Consider the following 13,092-nt stretch of genomic DNA (forward strand, 5'->3'; position numbering starts at 1 on the left):
AGACAGATGGGCAGACCGAGAGAGTCAATCAGATTCTGGAGGACATGTTGACTGCTTGTGCGCTAGATTATGGATCTAGCTGGGATGATAATTTGCCTTACGCGGAGTTCTCATACAACAACAGCTACTAGGCCAGTTTGAAGATGGCACCTTTCGAAGCTTTGTATGGAAGGAGGTGCAGGACACCGTTGATGTGGAATGAAGTTGGAGACCGTCAGTTGTTTGGACCTGATTTGATTGAAGAGTCCGAAGAGAAGGTCAAGTTGATTCGTGACAGACTGAAGGTAGCTCAGTCCAGGCAGGAGAGTTATGCAGACTCAAAACGCAAGGAGGTAGTCTATGAAATCGGAGACCGATCATATCTTCGTGTGTCACCTCTGCGAGGAGTTAAACGGTTTGGAGTTAAAGGAAAGTTAGCCCCGAGATTTGTAGGACCATACCGAGTTTTGGAGCGTATGGGAGAAGTGGCCTACAAGTTGGAGTTACCCGAAGGATTGTCAGGAGTTCATGATGTGTTCCACGTTTCACAATAGAAGAAGTGCCATGCTGAGATGGCCGATATACCTCTGAGAGATACAGTTCCCCTGGAAGTAATTCAGTTGGGTAGTGATTTGATCTACGAGGAGAAACCAGTCAAGGTTCTCGAGTTTGCCAGCCGAGTCCCACGCAGCAAGGTTATCAAGTTTTGCAAAGTTCAGTGGAGTCACCATACCTAGGATGAAGCCACCTGGGAACGAGAGGAAGATCTACGGAAAGATCACCCACACCTATTTTCTAGCCAACCCGAATCTCGAGGGCGAGATTCATCTTAAGGGGGGTAGTTTATAACATCCCAAATTTTCAATTTGGAATGTTATACATAGGTCATCATATGCATATAATATTTTATTTGCATTTTGGTTTTAATCCTAGAAATTCTAAGCAACTCAAGGACCCATGGAGAGAGTTGGGGATTTCATTTATTTTCATATTTGAATTTTTCTCAAATAATGAAAAGAGGATCATTTTGGTTTTAATAATTTTTTCTCTCTGAACTATTTCAAATATAAAAAAATAAAAGAGAGGAGATAATATAACTTCTACAAAATAAAAGAAATATAGGAGGAAAAATGTTAAAACCAAATAAATATTTTATTTGGATTTTATTTGTTATTTTGAGAAAAATATGCATTTTTCAAAATTGCATTTTTAGGCCAGATAAATGTTCACTTTGTTCTAAATATTTTATTTAGATGGTGAAAATTGTTTTTGGCATTTTTAGAATTTTTTTATATTTTAATTAGGATTTTTCCTTTTCAATGGAATTTAGTTTATTAAAAAAAGTTCCCGGACCGAACTGGGCCAAAGGCCCAGCCGGCCCAGCGCGCCACCGCCTCGCCCGTCCCGCGCCCGAGCCGAAGTCCGGCCGCCGCCGTGTCCGAGCGGGACACCGCCCGCCCTCGCCCCCTCCCCCAAGCCAGCAGCCCCCCGGCCCCCTTTAAATACCGCCGCCCCGCCGCCTCCTTCCCTCATCCTGCACCACCACCGCCGCCACCAGCACCGCCCGCCGCCGCAGCTCGCCGCCCCGCGCTGCTGCTGCCGCCGCCGCCACCACCGCGCGCTGCTGCTGCCGCCGCCCCGCGCCAACGTCGCCGCCTCGCCGAGCCGTCGTCGCCGTTGACCCGCCGCCCGCCGCCGGTTTTTGTTTCGGTCTGTTTCATTTTTTAAACCCTAGATCTACTCCGGTTTTTTTACCGATGGGTTTTCTCAGTTTAGGTCTATTCCGCGAACGTTCATTCGTTAGTTCGTTTTAATGAACATTTTCGTTCGTTCGCCTCTGTTAGCGGATGTTCGTCCGATAGCTTTTTCTTTTTCCGTTTACTTTTGCCAGGGACCTATCCACGATTATTTTATCGCAGATTAGCCCCTGATCTTCAAACCCTCGCAACTTTTCAACCGTTCGTCCAAATCCAGTGAAACCAACGCCAAAATCTTCGTCTCGAACCCCCTTTTCCGGTTTATCAACTTGAATATGATTTTTGACAAATTAAAATTTGGTTTCAAGCAGATTTGAATTCAAACTTCTTTTGATCGTAGTTTCAGTTTCGTATCTCTGATCGGAGTGATTCTTTTTGCAAATCGAAGCTCTTCAGTTGAACTTTTAGATTGGATCTTCTTATTTGAGTTTTACCCTTGCATATATGCTTGAGTGCTTATGTATGCTATTGTTTGTTTGCGATAGAATTCCCGGAGTGCGAAGCGTGCTTCTACGAGTCTCTAGGGTTTGCGGATCATCAGCAAGGCAAGTAACACGTTGATCATACCCCTTTATTACCCAGTTTTTATGCATTAGCTACAATCCTCAAACACTGCATGGTTAGGATGTGATTTAACTTGTGGGTATTGGGAAGTAGATGATGAGGTAGAATCCATTGCCCTTTTATTATCAAACCCTTGGGAGTTACGTCTACGTTATGCTTATACTGCTATGCTATGCTCGTAGACGTGGTTTGGTTTGAGTGATCCATGACAGATGTGAGATTGTTAATTAATGGTTAAACTTAAGGTGGCTACTTAAATACACATCTGGGTGGATTGGTTGCGGGCACCTGGGGTTATACCAGTGTTGTCCTTTGGTTCGCCACCCAGGCTCAAAGGGATCATAAGATTATTCATGCTAGAAACTTCCGTGTGCAGCCACAAGCTATTATGGGCTCTAGCATAGTTGAGTATGTTGCATGACCTCTTTCAGTGGTAGGCTAGCAGATGTAGGGGAAAGTAGGTGTAACTGTCTATCCAGAGTAAAGAGTTAATGCTCCTGAAAGACTGTGTCTCGGTCATCCATTTCTCAAACACCGTGTAGTGCGAGAAATCCAACGGAGGAGATCGAGTCTTGTGGGGAAAAGTGCGCAAACCTCTGCAGAGTGTACAAACTAATCATGGTTAGCCGTGTCCCCGGTTATGGACATCTTGAGTATCTGGTTCTTGGATTATCATGTTGATCTCATCAGTCTAAATTAATTTGTTGGGTTGTTAACTACTGTTTAATTGGGATTGAGTTGGGGTTACCATTCTCAATGTTTATCAACTACCATGATAGTTAAGCAAAATATATTCCTTTGTTGTAGGAAAAAATTGGCTTTTTGCAAAACATTATACCCATAGAGCCTCCACCAGCCATATATGCATGTAGTGATAGCATTATTCTGTTCATTGCTCTATTGTGTTATTTTGCCATCATATTCCATATGCTGACCCGTTTCGGGCTGCAACATATCATGTTGCAGACTTTTCAGACGAAGAGTAAGGTGCGCTAGGTCGTTGTTGTGCACTCAGCTATGCCGTTGGAGTTGATGGACTCGCTTTATCTTCCAAGCCTTCCGCTGTTATCTTATTTAGATGGCCTTAAGCCATATTATTGTAATAAGCTCTCTTTTGAGACATTTGATGTAATAAGTGTGTGATTGCACTCTATTATAAATCCTTCCAGTACTGTGTGTGTCAGTATTACCGATCCAGGGATGACACTTATACACAGAGATTTGACCGTCTGAGGTCGGATCGCTACAATATATTATTAATTAGTTCATGTTATTAGGTATTCAATTTTTTATTATGTTGTTGATGATGATATACTTAAATTATATACATATGATTCATGTCAGGTGATGACCCACAGGTATAAGGGATCAATTGTTGTCCTTTTGATAAGTAAGAGTGTCGAACCCTACGAGGAGAAGAAGGAAATGATAAGTGGGTTTCAGCAAGGTAATGTCTGCAGGCACTGAAATTGGAAGTAACAGATAATTTGGTAGCAGGATAATTTGTAACGAGCACGTAACGGTAACGGCAAATAATATGCAGCAAGATAGCCCAATCCTTTTGTGGCAAAGGGCAGGCCAAAACGATTTCTTATAATAAGCAAAGTGTTCTTGAGGGCACACGGGAATTCCATCTAGTCACTTTCACCATGTTGGCTTGATTTGTGTTCACTACTTTGATAATTTGATATGTGGGTGGATCGGCGCTTAGGTGTTGTTCTTACTTGAACAAACCTCCTACTTATGATTAACCCCCTCGCATCCATCCGCATCTACGAGAAAAGTATTAAGATAGAATCTAACCATAGCATTAAACTTTTGGATCCAAATCGGTCCCTTACGAAGTAGCGCATAAACTAGGGTTTAAGCTTCTATCACTCTGGCAACCCATCATCTAATAACTACTCCACAATGCATTCCCTTAGGCCCAAATATGGTGAAGTGTCATGTAGTCGACATTCACATGACACCACTAAGGGAATTACAACATACATATTATCAAAATATCGAACACATATCAAGTTCACATGATTACTTGCAACATGATTTCTCCCGTGACCTCAAGAACAAAAGTAACTACTCACAAGTGATAAACATGTTCATGATCAAAGGGGTATTAAATAGCATAATGGATGTAAACATATAATCTTCCACCAAATAAACCATATAGTGATCAACTGCAAGATGTAATCAACACTACTAGTCACCCACAGGTACCAATCTGAGGTTTCGGTACAAAGATTGAACACAAGAGATGAACTAGGGTTTGAGAGGAGATGGTGCTGGTGGAGAGGTTGATGAAGATTGGCCTCCCCAAGATGAGAGGGTTGTTGGTGATGATGATGACGATGATTTCCCCCTCCGGGAGGGAAGTTCCCCTGGTGGAATCGCTCCACTGGAGGGCAAAAGTGCTCCTGCCCAAGTTCCGCCTCGAGACGGCGGTGCTCCGTCCCGAAAGTCTTCTCATTTCTTCTAGGTAAAAATGATTTATATACCAGAAGATGGCACCGGAGGTGGGACGAGGAGGGCACAACCCACCAGGGCGCGCCCAGGTGGGTGGTGCCCACCTGGTGGGATCCCTCTGGCAGTTATTCGCTCCAATAATTCTTATTTATTTCATAAAAATTGCTCGTGAAGTTTCAACTCATTTGGAGTTGTGCAGAATAGGTAGCCTGACGTAGCTTTTTCAGGTCCAGATTTCCAGCTGCGGAATTCTCCCTCTTTGTGTGATCTTACATATTATGAGAGAAAAGGCATTAGAATTACTCCAAAAAGCATTATTATGCATAAAAACATTATAAATAACAATAGGTAAACATGATGCAAAATGGATGTATCATCATGTATTCAATTCTTTTTATGTTGTACTAATTTCGTTTACTCTTTGTCATTGTAGGTGTTGACAGATGGTGGGCGCGGGTCGAGAGCGCTCCGAGCCTGCTTCCTCGGCGTGTGCTGGGAGGGGTACTTCCATTCCACCCCAGCACCTCCGGAGAGCGCTGCTAGACAGTATGCAGACGCCACCGGCGGGCGCTTCTTCTTCGACCAGGAGAGGTCGGGGGAGGACGAAGAGGGGTGCTAGAGGTGGATGTGGCAGCGGGAGAGGTAGGAAGGCTGCTACGCCTTCCTCGCTGCCACCCCCAGCTGATTCACCCAACCACAGGACTGCTCCGTCTGAGGTGGACCCGTCTGACGTGGACCCGTCTCGGACTCCGGTCCACGAGGCTCGGGTCGCCAAGCCTTCGCCCCACGAGACTCCGGTCCCAGAGTCTTTGTCCCACAAGACTCCGGGCCCATAGTCTTCGTCCCATGAGACTCCGGAGGCTAGTGGCCATGCTGATGGTGGCGAGGATAACTTTTCTGATGATAGCTATAGCAAGGGCGAGCTGGTTGAGGGGGGCAAGGTCTACCAGCGTGGTGGTACAAAGCTCCCGCCCGTGCCGATGACTCGCGAGCAAAGGTGGTTGATTGCACCTAATGGGGAGAGGTAAGTGCATTTACTCCTTTTTTAACCTTTTGCCTTCATGTTTCTTCAAATTAATATCTAATGCGTTGGCCTTGTCATACTGCAGGGGTTGGAAACACGCCCCTAGTGTCCACAGGCCCAACCAGGTCCTTGGTGTGCTTTACCGGCAGAACTTCCCGGGGTGGGTCACATTGCCCGGTAAGGGTCAGGTTCCACAGCTAGCACTGAGCTGGGAGCTGTACTTGGCTGCCCCGGCCCCGCCGGAGGAGAGGGTCGATGGTGTCTTGTGCGAGATGATGGCCGACATTGTGATCTAGACATTTTGGGTAATTTCTCCTTTACATAATTAAAAATCAACAGTGCCTAGTGATTGTACTAATCAGTGTTGTCTTGTTTGATTTTAGAACTTCTACATGTGTCTTGAGGGACAGGAGGAGGCCGCGGCTATGGTTGTCGAAGCCGAGTGCAAGCGCCTACTTCAGAACTTAGGGCACGAGGCTCGGGTGCAGGCTCTTCGAGACTACTATGCCTCGACTGGTATTAAGAGGTCCAAGACGAAGTGCCGCGACAAGTTTCTGAGTAAGGATAAGTACATGTAGGTAATTTCCTATTCTTAAGGCCTTGTACTTAGTTTCCTTGATTTGATTCGTAGGTGTAGCGCTGAAATTTCTCTTGACTAACTTAGGTGCCCCCGAGATGGGCTGCGGATAGGATGGACTATTGGGAGGCGTTGGTGGGTGAGTGGTGCTCTCCCCAATGGCTAGCCATCCACAACAAGGCCAAGGATAAGCGTGCCCAAATGGTTGGTGTGCCACACCATCAAGGGAGCTCCAACCTGTATGAGTACGGGGATAATTGGGTATGTGGTTTGCTTCATGGTTCATGCAATTTCATTCTTCATGCTAGCTTGAGCCCTTAACTAATATTTTGTTCCTCTCTTTTAGGCGTGACACAACAAGAAGGAGGTGCCAAGGGTGTTCGATCTCTATGCCATGGCCCATACTGCCCCATACAAGAAGGCCAAGGCATTCTCTGAGTCTGACCTCGATCATCCACAAAGCTTCACCAACATCTCCTCCCACCACAAGCTCGTGAAGTACAGATCCGAGGGGAAGGCGAGGAAAGGGGAGGACTTTAACCCGAGCCAGAGTCCTTTTGATCTAGAGCTGGTGATGATATCTGGTGGCGAGAGGTCCCATGGCTCGATAGTCATTGGGGATGGACTGATACATTGTCCTTGCACTCTCCCGGAGATTAAGAAGCGCCAGACGAGCTCTGATCCTGAGATAAGTCCTCGTCCATGGCCAATGGAGCTCGCCATCGAGGTTAGTTATACAGACTCAGATACCTTTCCTCCATTACATTCTGTGTGCGGCCGTCGATGATTACAATGCTAACGAGTGGTGTTGCAGGCTATTCTTGAGAAAGAGAGATTGAACACCCAGGCGCTTCTAGCGGAGGCAAACAGGCAGGCGGCGGAGAGGGAGAGGTACCTGGAGGAGAGGATAGCTAGCCTGTTGGAGGAGGAGAGGAACAAGAACGACACGTCTCACCGGGCCCTATACAAGCTCCTCGTGGTAAGTTTCTCCTGCATATTAGCCAAATCATGCATGTAATGTTCGTTTCATTACTAACTAATATGACTGACTCGTGAAAACCAAATGTGCAGTCTGTGTGCCAGGCCAACGGTCAGACCCCTCCGCCGATGCCCCAGATTGCTCCGGCGACCACGATGAGTTTCATTTGAATGTTCATTAGTTACTAGTATTCACATTTGAGTTGCATCATGCTAACGAGACATTGCAAATGATCCTTGGTGCAGCGTACCTCCCGACAAGCATCGACCGATCCTTCTCCGTCTGGCACTGGCACTTGCGCGACCGGTCCTTCACCTCCGTGATGACGGCAAGTTTTCCCAAGTGTTTTGCTTAGACAGATTCTGTTTTTTATGCATTGTTTTGCTAATTTTGTTGAAATTGTCGATTTTATCGGTGGTATAAGCCATGGAGAAGTTATAATACAGTAGCTACAATGCAGAAACAAAATATGAATGAGTTTGCAACAGTACTTGAAGTGATTTGCTTTATTATACTAAGGATCTCACGAGGGTTTTGTTAAGTTTTGTGTGATTGAAGTTTTCAAGTTTTGGTGAGATTACGATGTATGAAGGAATAAGGAGTGGCAAGAGCCTAAGCTTGGGGATGCCCGAGGCACCCTGATACGTCTCCAACGTATCTATAATTTATGAAGTATTCATGCTGTTATATTATCATGCTTGGATGTTTTACAATCATTTTATAGAAACTTTATATCATTTTTTGGGACTAACCTATTGACCCAGTGCCCAGTGCCAGTTTTTGTTTTTTTGCTTGTTTTTTACATCGCAGTAAATCAATACCAAACGGAGTCGAAACGCAATGAAACTTTTTGGAGATTTTTTTGGACCAGAAGACATCCAGTGGGCCAGAGAAGCACCTGGGGGGGTGCCCCGAGGGAGGCACAATCCACTAGGGCATGCCTGGGGGCCCAGGCATGCCCAGGTGGGTTGTGCCCACCTCGGTGGCCTCCGGCACCCCCTCTTCGCCCTATAAATCATCAAATATTCCAAAAACCTTCGGGGTAACCCTAGATCAGAAGTTCCGCCACCACAAGCCTCTGTAGCCACGAAAAACCAATCTAGACCCCGTTTCGGCACTCCGCCGGAGGGGGAGATCATCACCGGTGTCCATGTTCATCATCCCGACGGCCACCATGATGAGGAGGGAGTAGTCCACCCTCGGGGCTAAGGGTTTGTACCAGTAGCTATGTGTTTAATCTCTCTCTCTCTCTCGTGTTCTTGAGATGTCACGGTCTTGATGTATCGTGGGCTTTGTTAATATAGTCGGATCATATGGTGTTTTCCCCTCCCTATCTTGTTGTGATGAATTGAGTTTTCCTTTGAGATTTCGTTTTATCGGATTGAATACGTTTATGGATTTGAGAGCACTTGATATATGTCTTGCATATGAATACTCGTGGTGACAATGGGGTATCATATTGATTCACTTGATATGTGTTTTGGCACTCAACTCGCGGATTCCTGAGGTGACATTGGGGTAATCTATGCTTAGGGGTTGATGCAACTTCTCGTCTTTGTTTCTCCGGTAGAAATCTTGGGGCACTCTTTGAGGTTCTTTGTGTTGGATTGAGTATTATGAATCTGAATTTGCTTTGGTGTTATTTTAGTACAAACTCTAGAATAGATTGATCGGAAAGAATAGCTTTGAGGTGGTTTCGTACCCTACAAAAAATTTCTTCTTATGTTATCCGCTACATAGGAACTTTGCAGTGATTCTTCATCGCACTTTGAGGGATGGTTATATGATCCAATTATATTAGCATTGTTGAGAGATTGCACTAGCGAAAGTACGGACCCTAGGCCTTGTTTTCAAGCATTGCAATACCATTTGTGCTCTGTTTTATCAATTGCTACCTTGCTGTTTTTTATTGTTCCTATTACAAAAATCAATATCTACTATCCATATTGCACTTGTATCACCATCTCTTCGCCGAACTAGTGCACCTATACAAATTACCATTGTATTTGGTGTGTTGGGGACACAAGAGACTTTTTATTATTTGGTCGCAGGGTTGTTTGAGAGAGACTATCTTCATCCTACGCCTGCCACGGATTGATAAACCTTAGGTCATCCACGTGAGAGAAAATTGCTACTGTCCTACAGAACTCTGCGCTTGCAGGCCCAACATGTTTCTACAAGAATAAAGTTGCGTAGTAGACATCAAGCTCTTTTCTGGTGCCGTTGTTGGGGAAGCTAGGTAAGTGGCACTCACATCCCGTCAACGAAGCTCTTTTCTGGCGCCGTTGCTGGGGAGGTGAGTGCTTGAATGTATATCTTTCGATCTTGCAATTGAATCTTTTAGTTTCTTGTTTTATCATTAGTTTGGTTTATAAAACAAAACTACAAAAAAATGGATTGAGGTTGCACCATATTGTTCATCCTTATAATGTCTTTGTGAAAATGATGGAAAGGAAAATTGTGCTTAATTGATAGAAGAAGAATTATACAAAATGTTTGACAAAAAATCTTTGAATGATGAGCATGATTGTAATGTTGTTAGTATGAATTGTTTGAATATCCATGATGCTAATGATGTGCAAAGCCATAAGTTGGGGATGCTATGTTTGATGAAGATGATATTTTTAGTCCCCCAAGATTTGATGTGCAAATTTGTTATAATGATTTCATGCCTCCTATTTATGATGATTATAATGATGAAAGTGGATTTGGAGAGGTCATGGCTTTATTTAGTGATGAATCCACCATTTTGGATGAGGCTTGAATTAACTATGATAACAAAGTTGCTATCTATGATGATTATGGTGATGACTTGTATGCTATAAATAATAATGATAACCATGGAACTTGTCATCATGATTTTAATTTTCACTCACATGATAGTTATTTTGTTGAGTTTGCTCCCACTACTACTGTTGAGAATAAATTTGCTTATGTGGAGAGTAATAAAATTTCTATGCTTATGCATCATGAAAAGAATGATTTATGTGATAGCTATATTGTTGGATTCATTCATGATGCTACTGAAAATTATTATGAGAGAGGAACATTTGCTTGTAGGTATTGCAATAATATCGACTTTCCTCTCTATGTGTTGAAATTTTTGAAGTTGCACTTGTTTTGCCTTCCTATGCTAGTTGATTCTTTCTCCCATAAATTATTTGCTCACAAAATCCCTATGCATAGGAAGTGGGTTAGGCTTAAATGTGCTAGTCATATGCTTCATGATGCTCCCGTTATGTTTCAATTCTTATCTTTTATGCAAGCATCATTGAACTCATCATGCCTAGCTAAAAGGCATTAAAGAAAAGCGCTTGTTCGGAGACAACCAAACATTTACCCTTACTGTTTTGGTGTGTTCAGATTATTATTATACTGTAGTAATCATGTTTTATTGCTTTTGTTTCAATATAGTACCAAGTAAAGCCTTTGGGATAGCGTGGATGATAGTTGACTTGAATTTGTGTAAAAAGAGAAACTTTTGTGCTCAGTCCAGGAATTTTGAAAATTCACTAGAACGTGATTTTGATCTGAATTTTTTACAGGTGACAAATATACGAATTCTCCATGTTTTCCTAATTTTTAAATTTTTTGGAGTAGTAGAAGTATGGTTGGAGTACAGATTACTACAGACAGTTTTATTTTTGAAAGATTCTGTTTTCAATGCATAGTTTGCTTGTTTTCTAGTTTATATGGCTTATATTGCTCAATATAAATTGTGTAAATGATGAGGTATAGTAGGCATTATGTGAGAACAATTATGAATCTTGTCTTTGACAGTACCAAAGTGAAACGGTTTGCTCTTTATCATACTAACCTATCTCACGAAGTTCTGTTAAGTTTTGTGTGATTGAAGTTTTCAAGTTTTGGGTGAGATATCGATATGAGGAGAATAAGGAGTGACAAGACCCTAAGCTTGGGGATGCCCCAAGGCACCCCCAAGGTAATATCCAAGAAATATCTAAGCAACTAAGCTTGGGGATGCCCCGGAAGGCATCCCCTCTTTCGTCTCCAACATTATCGGTAACCTCACTTGGAGCTATATTTTCATTCATCACGTGATATGTGTTTTGCTTGGAGCATCATTTTATTTTGTTTTGATTTGATTTCTGTTATTTATAATAATGTTTTGCATCTTTTATTTCAATAGAAGTGGCAAGGATAGCCTTTACCATGCTTATCTTGCAAGTATATGTGTTGTTGTTTCAAAACAGAAAGTTTATCGCTGTTGCAAAAATTCCCTAGAAAAGTCAGAATGCGATAAAGTATTGAAACTTTTTGCAAAATAAGCTCTAATAAATTTTTCTACAATGTGGTAAATTTTTAGAATTTTTGGAGTTACAGAAGTATGATTGTTCTTGCATTCTTTACAGACCGTACTGTTTTGGCAGATTGTTGTTATGTTTGCATGTTTAATGATTCTATTTGAGGATAGGAGTATTAAATATGCAGAGGCATTTAGTATACAATGTTGAATAATAATTTTTGTGATTTGCTACAGTAGAGAATGATAAGGTTTTGCGTTGAGTTATACTAACTTATCTCATGAGTTCTTGTTGAGTTTTGTGTGGATGAAGTTTTTGAGATTTAGGAAAACTGTGATATAAAAGGAATTAAGGAGACACAAAAACTCAAGCTTGCGGATGCCGAAGGCATCCCAAGTTAATATTCTAATAAGTCTCAAGCATCTAAGCTTGGGGATGCCCTGGTAGGCATCCCACCTTTCTTCTTCAACAATTATCGGTTAGTATCGGTTGAGCCTAAGTTTTTGCCTCATCACATGATGTGTGCTATCCTTGAATTGTCATTTTGTTTTGTTTTACTTGCTGTTTTAATAAAATACTTAGATCTGAAACTTTTAAATAAGAGAGAGTCTTCAAATAGCTACCCATTTACATAACTACTCGCTTGATCTTCACTTATATCTTTTTGGAGTAGCTTGTCATTTACTCTTGTGCTTCACTTATATCCGATGAGTAAATTGTTGAATGAATTGAATATCATGAAGTTGAAATTATATCATGACTAGTGGTAGCTTCACATTGGGTTTAGAAAGTGAAATCTTTTGAAGCTTGACAATCACAATATTGGTCATACAAGCAATTCATGAATGATTAGAAGGAAGAGAACTTTCACATGCAAATGCACTATCTTGGAAATCTTTTGTAACTGTGAGCCCCCATCAAAATATTATATGCCAAATTGTTGACGTTGGACAAGGAAAACAACGTAATGATTTATGTTTGTTCATATTCACATAGAAGTTATATTGTCATAGATCCTTCAACATGTGGTGCTTGCCCCCCATCTTTGCTAGCCAAAAATTCCACACCAAGTAGAGATACTACTTGTGCATCCAAAAACCCTTAAACCCAAATCTTATTTTCAAGAGTCCACCATACCTACCTAAGGATTGAGTAAGATCCTTCAAGTAAGTTGTCATCGGTGCAATAAGGCAATCAAAATTGCTTCTAAAAGTGTTAGATCATTTAGTGTAAGAGAAAGTTGAGCATTGTACGAACTTGTGATGGCAAAGAATGAAAGCGACAGACTGCATAATAAAGGTTGCTATCACAAGGGGCAATATAACATGACGTTCTTTTGCACTAAGGGATTGAGCATACAAACAAAAAGTGCATGGCAACCTCTGCTTCCCTCTGCGAAGGGCCTATCTTTTACTTTTATGTATTTACTTTCATGCAAGAGTCAAAGTTTTTCTCTTTATTCCTTTTTGTTTTTCTCTTTTGGC

General features: G+C 42.3%; 1 pseudogene; it reads left to right on the forward strand.

Annotated features, from left to right (window-relative positions):
- The first annotated feature begins 5,206 nt into the window (after positions 1 to 5,206).
- LOC141022602 (uncharacterized) lies at positions 5,207 to 7,513 on the forward strand (annotated as a pseudogene).
- Positions 7,514 to 13,092: the final 5,579 nt, after the last annotated feature.

Source organism: Aegilops tauschii, chromosome 5, assembly GCF_002575655.3.
Source record: "Aegilops tauschii subsp. strangulata cultivar AL8/78 chromosome 5, Aet v6.0, whole genome shotgun sequence".
NCBI lineage: Eukaryota > Viridiplantae > Streptophyta > Magnoliopsida > Poales > Poaceae > Aegilops > Aegilops tauschii.